This window comes from Pinus tabuliformis, chromosome 5_1 (genome assembly GCF_031772625.1).
Source record: "Pinus tabuliformis cultivar Carrire ecotype Pingquan chromosome 5_1, CPIR1, whole genome shotgun sequence".
NCBI lineage: Eukaryota > Viridiplantae > Streptophyta > Pinopsida > Pinales > Pinaceae > Pinus > Pinus tabuliformis.
In genome coordinates this window covers 590,670,038-590,683,339 of record NC_142305.1, presented here as the reverse complement: position 1 = coordinate 590,683,339, position 13,302 = coordinate 590,670,038, and positions in this window count along the sequence as shown.

Genomic DNA, 13,302 nt, shown 5'->3' with positions numbered 1-13,302 from the left:
AACTGCTCGATCTAGTCGTATAATAAGGATATCTCATCTAAGATGCCATTTTCACCTTACAAAGCTTTGCCCTGCATCCTTTCTTTATGCAAGTTAGGAAATGACCAATCCTACGAGTTTAAAGGGTTAGAGGACCTACAAATTTAAAAAATAAATGGTCGCTCTTCGCTTGCATGCCAAAAGGTTTGCATGCCCTCAGGTATAGTGAAGTAGAGTTTCCTAGGTTACCCCTCAATTTGCAGACAAAACATTTGTTTTATCGGGAAAGGCCTACCTTTTCCAGGTTACCCCTCAATTTGCAGACAAAACATTTGTTCTATCGGGAAAGGCCTACCTTCTGACAGAGGTATCTTATTCTAGTCTAATCCCATATCAAACCAGTCATATATCCTTCGCGGGAACCTGCCCTATGCCCAAGGTTTTCCTGCCAAAGCAAACCCGGGTGCATGCCCCCTGGGTTTCAGTCATGTCCTCCCAAATCACTCGCGCTCATCAAGTGGATGGACTGGGGATTGATGAGACATTCCTTGCGTGAAAAGACTATTCAAGGATGGTATTTGACTATTTTCTATGTGTGGGCCGGGGAATGAAAGTTGGTCTACGAGCTTGACCACTCTTCCTTCATGTGAAAAACACATTACTCTAAAGAGCGAGGAGACAATGGCTCCCATGCAATAAATATAGTTGCGTCCAAGGAGTAGATTATAATCTAGGGGTCCTTCAACTACCATTACGTTCATGCGAATAATTTCCTTCTCAATGTTATCGGCACATTGGGAAGGATCCTGAACAGTCGAATGGTTCCTTTGTCAAAGCTTGTTATATTTCTCATTTCAGGCAAAAGCGATGGTGAACCAAGCGCTTTCCAAGCAGTTGAGGAAAGGATACTCACAGAAGCCCCTTCATCTATGATGGTACCGGCCATGACCATTCTGTATATTTGTGCAATGATTCGAAATCGTACACTAGCCAGTAAACGGGGTCCACCTAGTAGATTCCAATCGAAGGAAACAACTAGGTTGCTTGGAGGTGGGACCGAATAGACGATCGGATATGACTCTGATGAACTTCCTTCCTGCGGTAAAGGAACGGGTAGACTGCCCCCATGTTCATCGGAGTTTGTGTTTATGAAGATAATTTGAACGGTGTCGTTCTTGTTTCCAGTGACTATATCATTTGAAGATGGACCTTCTGAAGGCAAGACTGGGTCAACTGCCGCCTCGACCTTTTGACTTTCATCTGGTGTGAATTCATATGGTTTATCTTCAATGATAGATGCTTCGACCATCCACAATGGCGTGTCAGTCGGATTTTCAACTAGTGATGGACTTGGCAAGAGTTTTTTATATCCAGGAGGAAGCCGTAACGGTGAAACGGGACGGTCGTCCAAAACTCTTTTAGCCTTGTCTAGGAAGGGACAACGGTGGACGGCGTGATCACCTTCACACAATTTACAAGGGAATTTACTTTTCCTTTTCTGTCCCGACATTTCGCTTTCACTAGTTGACAGTGTACTCTCAACATGATCATCAGAGGTTGTTGACACCGGATTGTGCAAACGACGAGACTAGTACCTTAAGATCTGAGGGATGCAAGGGCAATCTCGATGATAGTGATCTCCTTTGCAAATGACACATGGAGATTTAGGCTTTGACAGTGCAGTGTGTGGATTTTCACTAGATGATGTCTGGTTGCCCCCTGTCGTCTTTGGCTCCTTTTTCTTCTTCTCTTTCTTCTTCTTATCCTTCTTCTTCTTAGTTACTTGACTTTTTGCTTTACCAGCTTCATCAAGCGAAGAGGAAGGAGGAGAGGGAGAATTAGACGAAGTAGAAGGTTGGGGGGTAGCTTTGGTATCGTCTAGTTGCTTACTTGATTGCTCAGGAATCACGGTGTTCTGAACGACAAAGGTCGAGAAGAGCCATACGAGCAGGCCGATTGTCAATGCTGGAAGCGACAATGTGGCCATATGGGGTGCACCAACATCTCACCAAGAGGAGAAAGGACTAGGATTTCCTCCAAGGGGAAATCCTTGGTTGGTGGACTCCATTTTCCTCAACCTAAGACCAATGTAGGAAAGGTGATGTTTATTTCGATTAAAATAAATTTTAGATGCTTTGACATAACTTGTTTTTTCAATTTTTAAGAGTCGAGAAAAAACAAAAGATGACTCTAGCCGCCTTTGATTTTTAATGAGCTTGAAGTGACAAGTGCTCAGATGGACCTTTTCCTTTAAGGAGTATGAAAAGGAATGAAAGAGACTACTCTAGAAATCTAGACAGAGGGATTACCAAACCAATCGCAAAACTGCATAATAATTTTTACGATATGGCAGTCAATCTTCCCAAATGCTGTGTTCAGTGCATTGCGATCGATAGGGCGGCAGACACGGCTTCCTATGGATAAAGGATATAGCCTGTTGTGGTCTCCCAATATATACTCGACGGTACGTGGGAGCACAAGTCCGTATTGGAACTTGTCGTCTCAAAGTGAAGGAATCACCCAACCAACAATGAAAACAACAGTTACCAGGCTTTACGATGCCGGAATATGTCTCTAGCCTAGACTTCTAAATGTTGTGCGTTAGGTTCCAAAGCATTTTTAGATTCATTAAATTTATTTTACAGTTGATCTTGTTTAAGAATTTTTCCTTTTAGGTTCACCACGTGATGTAGGTATACAATTCCTAAAATGTAATCTAAGATGATAAACAATCGTTTAATCTTCTTTTTGCAATGAAAATCCTAGCTACTAAAGAAAGAGAGATGATATTCTTTCAACATAGAGCAGAGAGCACACACTATATGCACTGTCCTAAATCAAACCAACAAACAGTCTAAATGCAAATGCACATGCATATATTTGTTTTCAGCTTTCTTAATGTGTGAATGATAAAAAGAAAGCTAAGCACAAATCTGAATTATTTTTCAAAGCGACATTACTAACAAGCTTCTTTTCAAGACAAAATGAAGATAATGACGACACCTTGTGATTTGGAATGGAAAACTTGCTTTCGACACTTGAAAAACTACTAATTCAAATCAAATACAAGAGTAACAGTGTAATCGACTATCAAGAACAATCGGATTCTCTTCTATGACTGAAAACGACACTTGTGACACTTCCAAATCAAGAAACAATAGTTCAATTACGCTACTTCTTTGTAAAAGAGAACTGAAAATGGCTCACAATACATAAAAACATTTACAGTTCTTTACACAATGGAGGCGGAATAATGGCAAGGAAGGGGGTTTCCAACAGAGGTATACTGACTACATATAGCAAAACTCCTAATTAAAGTTGAAAAGAGTGAAGAAAAACCAAAGTCTGGAGGCAAAATTAGCCTTCTATGATCAACGCACCTGTTACACATGGATTCCAGTATTCATCCCACATACAACACATGGGAAGTGCGATGCATACTGATATCCTTGAAGAGAGGGTGCGATGGTACAGTGCGAGACTTTTGATCCAGTTCTTGATCATAGTTTGCAGCACAGTTCAGAGATTTAGGCCGAGCAAGTGATAATCAGTAAATAAATCACAGGGGTAGATCTAAGGAGGTTACTAGAGCCACCACAAGGGCAATTAGAGAGTTTGTAAATCTATTGTTCAGTTCATAAACAAAACCTGGAGATAGACTGAAGCAGCATTGATCTACTTTGCACTTGCATAGCAAATGCACTTCGAAGGCTAGCTGGCTTGACTTCAGGCTCTGTCTATAATTTTATAAAGAAAACAAATATAGACAAACAAACAATCTATTCGCTCCCCAGCGGAGTCGCCATTTTGTTATCGGGAAATCTAGTGTCCATGCAGAGCTTATAGTCCCACTAATACCGGTAGCTATCTTAGAAACAAACAAACTAAAACTACTTTCGTTTCCTTTATGAGAAGTAGATAAGAGGGGAACGAAGGAGACCAACCTCTATCTTGCGCTTGGTTCCTTGTTTGATTCCTCTCCCTTCTGATAGATCTTTGCCACTCGCTTCCTCGTCTACCCAACTTCAAAGAGCACCTGTGGAATCAAAGCAACATAACACTATCCAAGAACAAAGATCTACTATCACAAACAATATAGGACTAGATATATATTGACCACACAAATGCATATATCATCAATCATACAAGAATGTGGAGGAAAACTTGAATAGCTTTATTAATATCAAGAATAGCATAGAGGATTACAACCAATTGTTCTGACCCAGCGTCATCCTCTCAGCAAGAAAGCCCTTCTTCACCTCATGAAAAGCTTAAATCACCCAACACTATGATGTTACACCAAGAAACCAACAGCACTTCCTTATACGATACAAAATTCCAGCCTCTGGATCTCTGGGATGAGGGATCCATATATAGATGATTGCGGGGCGGTGAGTCAGCTTCTGAGATTTGATTAGTGTCCTCTCTATGATAGTTCTTGGTTCCACTTGGAGATTGATGATCTCTTACTCATCCCTGGGTGAATGCAGAGAGGCAAGTGTCACAGGAGAAGTTTCTGGAAGATTCCATGATCCTCCACCTCGCAAATTAACTTTACCATTTGTCCACTCTCACCCATCGCACCCCATAGAAGGGCTTTTCAGTATGCATCGCACCTCCTGTGTGCATTTAGGTGGGATGTAGCGCACTTTGATCATGGAGCAGGTGAGATGGTCCAGCTTTGACCAGTTCTTAGTAGTTTTTCATGGAGAACTTCTGGGAGATGATGTAATCAACTGACCTTGTTCTTTTAGGGGTTGGAACAACACTTTTAGGGACTTAGGAGCCCTTGTTTTATGGACATATATGATTGGGGTTGCAGTGCCCAAAAATGTCTATAACAAGTTCATCCCTCTGCGACAACTTGCCAGTCTTTTAACATGCATCACATGCCCTACAATATGTTTTTGAATCCTTATGCATGGTTGGCCACCACAAGCCAACACATAGAATCTTTTGCGTTGTTTCTTTCCCTACATAATGTCCTCCTACAGCTCCTAAGTGAGCCTCAATGAGGATGTTGCTTTGTTAAAAGTTAGGCACATAACGTCGCAATATTTCATCAAACCCCATTTTGTACAAGTGCCCTGCAATTATAGAAAAGTATGCCATGCACACTACTAGTTCCTTCTTCTGCTGACTCATATAACCTTCCGGAGCTGATCCTGTCATCAGGAAGTGGATAATATCATCAAAGTGACTATTTGCAATGCACAGTACAAAGAGCTGTGTGTCAGACAGTCCTTCCTGCAAATAGTAGTTTCCTCTCTAGATTCAATGTGTGATAGATGATCAGGTCCCGCATTCAATTATCCTGTCTTCACAATAACTTCAAAGTCATATTGCTGGAACAAGAGAAACCATCTACATATTCCCCCCCCCCCCCAACACAGGCTTGTTGACCAAGTACTTCAACGTGGAATGATCCGTATACATCTTAAAGTGTCCGCCAAAAAAAAAGTGCCTAAACTTCTGGAGCATGTACACCATGGCTAGTCCTTCACGCTCTGTGGTGGTGTTAGGGCCTAAATCTACCTCAGGCTGAGAAAGGTAGGTCTAGGGTAACATCAAACCACACTTAACCCGGTAGCTAGCCCTACCAGGTTGGGAGAGGGCTCTCTCCTTGTCAATCTCAGGAAATATGGCAAATAATGCAAGAGATGACTGATGTAAAGACTAATTTTAGGCTAGGTATATGCTCAGAGGATTTTGATTGAGTTTATGTTGGTTTGCTGGATCAAATGTGAAAGGTAGTTTTGGGTCTGGGGAATGAACTCAGTCTTGCAGCAGTTTCTATGGGGCGAGGTAGGAAAATGATTTAGTACTTTAGATTAGGTGTAATGGTGAGTCTTGAGACTGGTGAGGAGTTGGAGAGGGCATGAATGTGTCATTAGTCCTCTTCAAACAGTAGAAAACATGTAAAACTAATGAAACCCTAAGGTAGAGCACTGCAACATCAATGATTTCCACCTTTATACTTGATTGATTTAGTTAAGCAGAAAATAGAGAGATAATGGCACACATAAACATATGATAACTTGAACCACAAAAGGAAAAACAATACTAAGTCACCTTGCAACAAGAATCCCACAAAACGCTGCAAACCCTGGTCTATTTCCTTGCCAACCTGCAGAAATGATGTACAATAATGCTCAAAGCATTCACAAGAGTCCAACCTTTACAAATGACTGAAGAAACACATGATATAGACCTCCAAACCACCTGTGATATCCATTAGGGGTCGGATCCATGAGAAGAATGGTGGTTTCAACCATATCTAAACTAGGAACAGAAAAATAGGCTGTGGAACAGCTTGCCTCTAAAACCTAGGAAACTGATTCATTCAACTCTAAACCACCTACAACTGATGTATCTACCTTATCAAGTCAATTTTTTTTCATTTTTAAATAATAGTATATCAATTTACATCATGTCACATCATGAATTTTACCATAAGAGAGAAAAAGTCAAACTAGAAGAAAACTAGGCAAAAAACAGAGTTTTTGAGCAAAATTGGCACTTTTTCATCCTGTGCGTAGCGCCATTTTTTCTGTGCATAGCGCTTTTTCCAAGCTACTTTTGGAGGGCTTCCCGAGGTCCAAATTAGGTATAGGATAGCTCGTTGGAAAGCCATGTGAGTCTAATTTCTGGAACAACTTGAACTTTTTTATTTCGACTCCATTTGCCCCTCTAAAATTGCAATCGCCCAAGATTTCTTCCTGTGTGGCCAAAAAGTGGTAGAGAGGGCATTTTCTGGGTGTTTTTGGCCCTTTTGGAGGTCCAAAACTTGTCAAAATTTCCTAGTAATTTCTAAGCATGCATAAATTTTCATAAGGAATCCAAAAATTCCAAGTTTTCTTCAAATGGAGGTCCCCATCAAAAGCGAACTCCAGGTGGTGCTACGCACCTACCGGAAAAGCCCCTTTTTTTATGAAAAATTCAAAAATGTAAAAAAGTTTACCAAATTTATTGAAATTTGGCATGAGTGATCTATGTTAGGTGCTATGCTAGGCCAATGAAGCTTCAGCCAAGATCTTAATCTTATCTTGCTCTTCAAAACTCTTCTTAGCTTGGCCTTTAGCCTCTTTGTCCTTGCATTACAAATATTTTTCCTTGATGATCAAATATTTGACACTCCTTGGATTTTGAGCATCCAAGTCCATGACACTCATCTCTTATGTCACCTCATGGTCCACAAGGACAAAAACTCCATAATCCCTGTCATTGGCTTGATTGACTGTAAATGCTAGTAAGGAAAGAAAGGTAGTGTGGGTGAATAATGGGTATGAAGAGATTTCCAAAAGAAAGGGAAAGAGTGGGATGAGACGGGGATGTGATTGAGATTTGATGTGATGTAGGGTTTGAGGGAATAGGGTATGAAGGAGATGACTAGGGTTTTGGGAATTTAGGGAATAGGATTTCAGGGACAATGTAAAGTTTGTGTATGTGAGGTAGGGTTTGGGAGCTTTACGTGTGGGAAGAGGGTATATGTAGGATAGAGTTTATATGGTGGTAGCATTTAGGGATAGTGTTGATGATTTAGGGAGAGGGAATGGGATTTGGTCTAGGGATGAATGGCAAAGATGAGGTAAGTAAAACAATGGAGAGGATGATAAAAACTAGGGTTTTAATTTTATTAGTGAAAGAGTCACCAAGACTTAATGCAAAACCATTTTCAACAAGAAAAATAAATTTAATTACTTGAAAAGAAGTAACTTGATAATTCTGAGGAAAATTGAGTGATTTTGGAGCGTTTTGGGGCTCTGCCAGGTGCGTAGCACCTGCCAAGAGCGTAGCGCCAAGGAAAACCTTGCTGGGTGCATAGCACCTCTTTGCAGACCAATTTGGAGGGCCTTCCCTGTGTCAAAATTGGGTTCACAGTAGCACGTTAGAAATATTATTGAGTCTACTTTCCAACACAACTTGAATTTTTCAATTTGGAGTTCATTTTCCCTGTAAAAAGTCAAATCTCCCAAGACTGGTCAAAATGTGCAAAATGAGGCTACCTAAAGGTAGAGTGTTGCAATCAACTTTTGAAGGTCTTACTCAACTCCAAATTGAGCTCATGATAGCTCATTGGAAATATATTTGTGTCTAGTTATAATTTGATTCATCAAGCATGTCATTTGGCAAACCACGCTAGAAGAAATCTTTATTTTTCCAAGGCCACTCTAGAGGTCCAGCAACCCTCCTGAGGCAACTTTATTTTTTACATTTCTCTACAACCATGACACATATGTAAAAATTGAATGAATTTTTTCTTCCTTGGCCTATTTTGGAAAAAAAACCTCTCTCAGTTTTTCCAAATTCACTTTTCCTTGCCCAAAAACATCATTTGAGTAAAACCTATCCCGATGTGTGGAACAGAGGATTTGTCGAAATGAAGTGAAATCAAAAGGATAAGGGGCTTATAAATTCTTGAGAAAATTTTGGGAAGTAGGGAGGGATTTTAGGAAGCAGGGGAAAGTGGAGTTTCAAATATTGAGTGAGGGGAAGGGGTCCAAAAGGGAAAAACATAGGCCTACCCTAGAAAATTGTCAAATTGTATCAAGAAACTAGGGTTTGTGCGAAAATGAGGAATTTGAGGGATATCAGTGATGGGAAGTGTTTAATAAGGTACATTAAAGATAGGGGAAGGTGTATGAACATTAGGATACAAGTTTTGTTGATGATTTGACTGTCCAAGAGAAATTACCTTCAAAACCCTAGGAGAGGGAAATGAACCTTACCTAGGCACAACTGAAGCATGAACAAGGTGTAAAATGACCCATTGGAACTTGACATGATGATGAAAACCCTATGAATGATGGTACACTCAGCTGAATGGTGACATGGAATGACATTTGGACAACTTTGAAAGGAGTGAAAACAAACCCTAGACCTAATACCTAGTGACCAAATTTTACTTGAAGACTCACTGAAATGACAAAATTTGACCTTGACACCTTAAAATCATTTTGTAAGAGCATGTTTGATCACTAGAGGAAGGCTACAAAGACTGAAACTAATAGGTGTAATAGTTCTTCTTAGCCTTGGACACCTTCCTACTCACAAACGCTATAGGATGGCCCAATTCTCCCTCACCGGCTTGTGTCAGTACAGCCCCGAGCTCAACACATGATGCGTCCATGTGCACATGAAATTCCTTCTTCCAATCCAGGAAGACTAGGATCAGTGTGGTGACCATTTTCTCTTTCATCACATCCAAGCTCTTCTATCATTCATCATTCCAACAGAACGTAGCATCCTTTTTCAAAAATTTCTCCGTAGGTGCGGTGATCTGGGCATAGCTCTTGATGAACTTCCTATAGTATCTGGTATGCCCTAGAGTTGCGCACAACCGTTTCACACTCCTTGGCGCCTCCAAGTTTACTATCACTACAATCTTCACAGGGTTTACCATCAATCCTTTTCTGCATACCACATGACCCATCAAGATCTTAAAAGGGTCGCAAAACAAACACTTCTTCAGATTGAGCGTGATCTGGTATCTCCTACATGTATCTAGCATCAAGCGCAAACTTGCCACATGGCGCTTGACTAATACAAACACTCTCCAATTGTCAAAATATACCTCCAGAAATTTATGAATGAAGTCTTTGAATGCCATAATGACTATGCGCAGAAAAATAGATGGTAGATTCTTTGGCCCAAAAGGAATCGCCGTATATTGGAAGCATCCCCATTCAGTTGCGAAGGTCATCTTGTTTCTATCCTCAGGCGTGATTTTGATCTGATGGTACCCAGAGAACCCCTCAGTGAAGGAGTGTGCTTCTTGGCTGCCTACATTATCTAAGACCTCATCGGTGAATGGGGTCGGGAAGGGATCATGCGTGTAGGCATCATTTAACTTCCTGAGATCTACACATATCCTTATTTCTTCCTTCTGCTTCTTTTCCTGAACCACTATTGGGCTTACCCAATCATATTCTTCCATTGGTTCAATAATACCCGTCATGAGAATCTTATCTAACTCAACACAGACCCCTTCTTTATACTTCGGGTTGAGGTGGTATGGTCTTTGCTTCACAGGTTTTACATCTGGCTTCAGGGTGATCCTCATGACACCCATGTCTCCTATTATCCCTTTCAGATCGGAAAAATTCATGGGGAATAAGTCTTGATATTCACATAGCAGTTCAGCGACCTTATCTACTATCACGTCATCCCAATAGTCCCCAATCTTTAAAAACTTCAATTATGCCTCTATGCCAATGTTCACCTGCCTGGTCTTGAGTGGCTCAGTGATGTCTAGGTTTTCTAGCTATGGTCCTTCAACTCCACAGTGACCTTCAGTCTCTGGGATATTAACCTTTCTCAGATCTTCGTCTTCTTCTTCTGCTATTACATTGTAACATTCCAGCACGTGGCTCAGCTGGGTAGTCCAATTAGGTTGAATTAGGTCTAGAGGATCCTGCGGTATCTTAAAGATGGCTATCTTAACCTCCTACAACACTTCATTGATGGACTGAAATCCATCCTCAAAACTGAATGTCATCAGAAACCCTTGGCATAAAACATCTCATTCTTCAGTGCCATGATAGATTTCTATCTCCAAGTACCAATTCATTGTTATAACATCCAAGGTATGAAAAAATAGATGGACCCACTCTAGCTAAGGCTCTGATCCATATGCTTCAGTCCATTTGGCCAAATGATTGGGCGGATCACTCCTCCCATCATAATTTTCATTAGTTGTACCTTCGGGTGGCCAAAGTGTATCCTCATCATCCTCTTATATTGTGCCAATCACCAAAATTATCCTTGTGCGTACCCCACCATCTTGTGGGCATAGTACGTAGTACCCAATCCAAGGTCTAGAAGTGATGCTTCTCCTACACTTATCTTTCAAATGCATCCAAAAATATATCCACATCAATCAACCCATCATAAAAAGGCAAATTCCTTAGTTCTGATGACACACAACGCAATGACTTAGTCATCATATTACAACGTAGCATAGATACTTCATGCAGTCAATTCTGCTAGTGCTCTAGTTCTTTTTCTGAATCTGATGTGTAGGAGCTCTCACGGTCCCATGCAATACGTTTGTCTACTGTCGGATTTACCCAATCCTAGTTTGGCACTGTTATCTTGTAAATATGGTCCAAATCGTCATCACTTTCATAACCGCGGACTAGTTCTGTATAGCACGGTCCTTCTGCAAGGATCCAGTGGCACCACTATGTGGAGTGATTTCTTTTCAAATATCATCTTTCGCTTCTTCAGGTTGATTACCCCATTCATGTCAGTAGCCCAATCGATCCCAAGGAGTGCAGGTTAGGGATTGCTATCATCCACAATCTCTATTACTTCAAAATCCACCAGTTCACTCGCGCCTTCAATGTCAACTATTAGCCCTTGCAGCCTCCCCATTCGGATGATTTTCTGTTGATTCGCAATCCTTAGCTAGATCAGAGACCATTGAAGTGCAGGTCTCCCCATTCTTTCCCATGTTTGTTTTGGCAAAACATTCGCGTCAGACCCTAGATCCAAGATAACTTGGTCCATTTCATATTCCCCTATCTGCGCAGTGAGTCTCATCTCATGTCCAATCCTTTCCTTATGCTTACCAAGATTTCTGATTAGACGTGGTTCACTAGTAGTGTTTTCCTTGCCAGCGCACTGATTTATCAGTTCCTGCAGTCCCTTTACAACCTTACTATCGCAGAGCAATTTCATGCAAGTCTCTAGGAACATGGTAATCATCGATGGGTCCATTTCTTCAACTGGTTTCTCTTGACTTCCTGAGATATAGGCCTTAGTGAAGCTTTTATTTGCTTCCATAAAGGATTCTTTTACATGCTCCAAATCGAACCCAGTCTCCTTTTCAGGTGCTTTGCGGATCCACTCACATTCTGCAGGATGCTTCCATTTATTCTCGCCAGTCGTTGTTCCACTCTGCAACATAATGTTTATCTTATGGTCTTCCTCACAAGGCTCAACCCTCTTCATCTAGAGGTTTTGTGTCAGCTGTAGAGGCTGTGTCCCCTTTTCGTGAATCTTAGCCAACAATATAGGACAATCCTCAGTCGCATGGTAAAACTGAGTACAATAGCAGCATGGCACTCACATCAGATTCATATAGTCTCTTGCGTAGTGTCCTGGTCCTCCACAATTGTAACAAATCAGATGCCCTCGGCCTCTACTAGGCCCCCCTCCACCTTGGCCTCGGTTGCGCCCATGATTCTCGCCTCGTGTTCCCCCAGTGCCTTCGTCTAGAGGCTGTGTTTCTGCCTACACCCTGTATGAAGGTGTCCTATACATCATTAATTTGTAACTATGGAAATTTCACTCATCATGATGTACTGATTGACAAAAATTGCAGAAAAGTTATTGCGGTGTGTGTATGAATTTCTGCAACAAATGGCAATTGTCAGTCGCATGTTTCCCAGCTACCTGGCATACAGCACACCAGAGCACAAGCCCTATACTTTGCCTTGCCACAGCCTCTGGCCTTAGAGGCATTGGTCCCCCATCATAGTTCACAAATATGGGACAGTGATCCTTGTCATGCCCCTGACCTTTTCATTTCAGGCACCAGACTTCTTCACCCGCCTCTAATCGAGTTGCTCTGTCTTACTTCAAACTTTTCATTTCGAGGCAAAGTTTCTACAACTGCATATGAATTTGTTGAACCCCCAAATTAGCATCCTACATTGGTGTCTCATGTAGTCTCATCACAATTTCCAGAGCTTCTGCCTGGGTCCCTAACTTCTGTTGTGATAACGCAACCCTTAGGTGGGGCAGGAGCGAGGCCACGAACCATTCATGGTGCTACCCATCAGTTAGGTTCATGTTGGCTTCTCATATCGTACACTTCAATTTTTGATCCAAATCCCAGGGCGTCTCCCCAAGCTTCATCCTGATCTTCTTAAATCCCACAATTGATTACACTTGAGACTTAGGTCTACTGAATTCTCTATTTAGTGTAGTCTGGATATTTGCCAACACAGACGTTCGCTTATCAGTACTATACTTAATGTACCACGTTAGTGCGCGATCCTAAAAAGCACTAACCATCGTTGCTTTCTTCATTAGATCATCTGTGATACCCTAATATTCCCATACAACCTTTGCAATGAACCAAAACTGGTCCAGCTCTTCATTTCCTACGCCCTTCAGCACATGTAGCTTTACAGAGTTTTCCATGTTGAATAGTGGTGGAGGTGGCAATGGTGTGGGTGATGGGGTAAGTGCTAGAGGTGAGGATGGGGGCGGTGTGGATGGATGGGATGAGGATGGAGTCAATGTAGGTATTCGCGAGAACCCTTGTGTTATCAATTGAATAATGCTTAGCGGGGAAGTCTGCGCTTCTCCCTT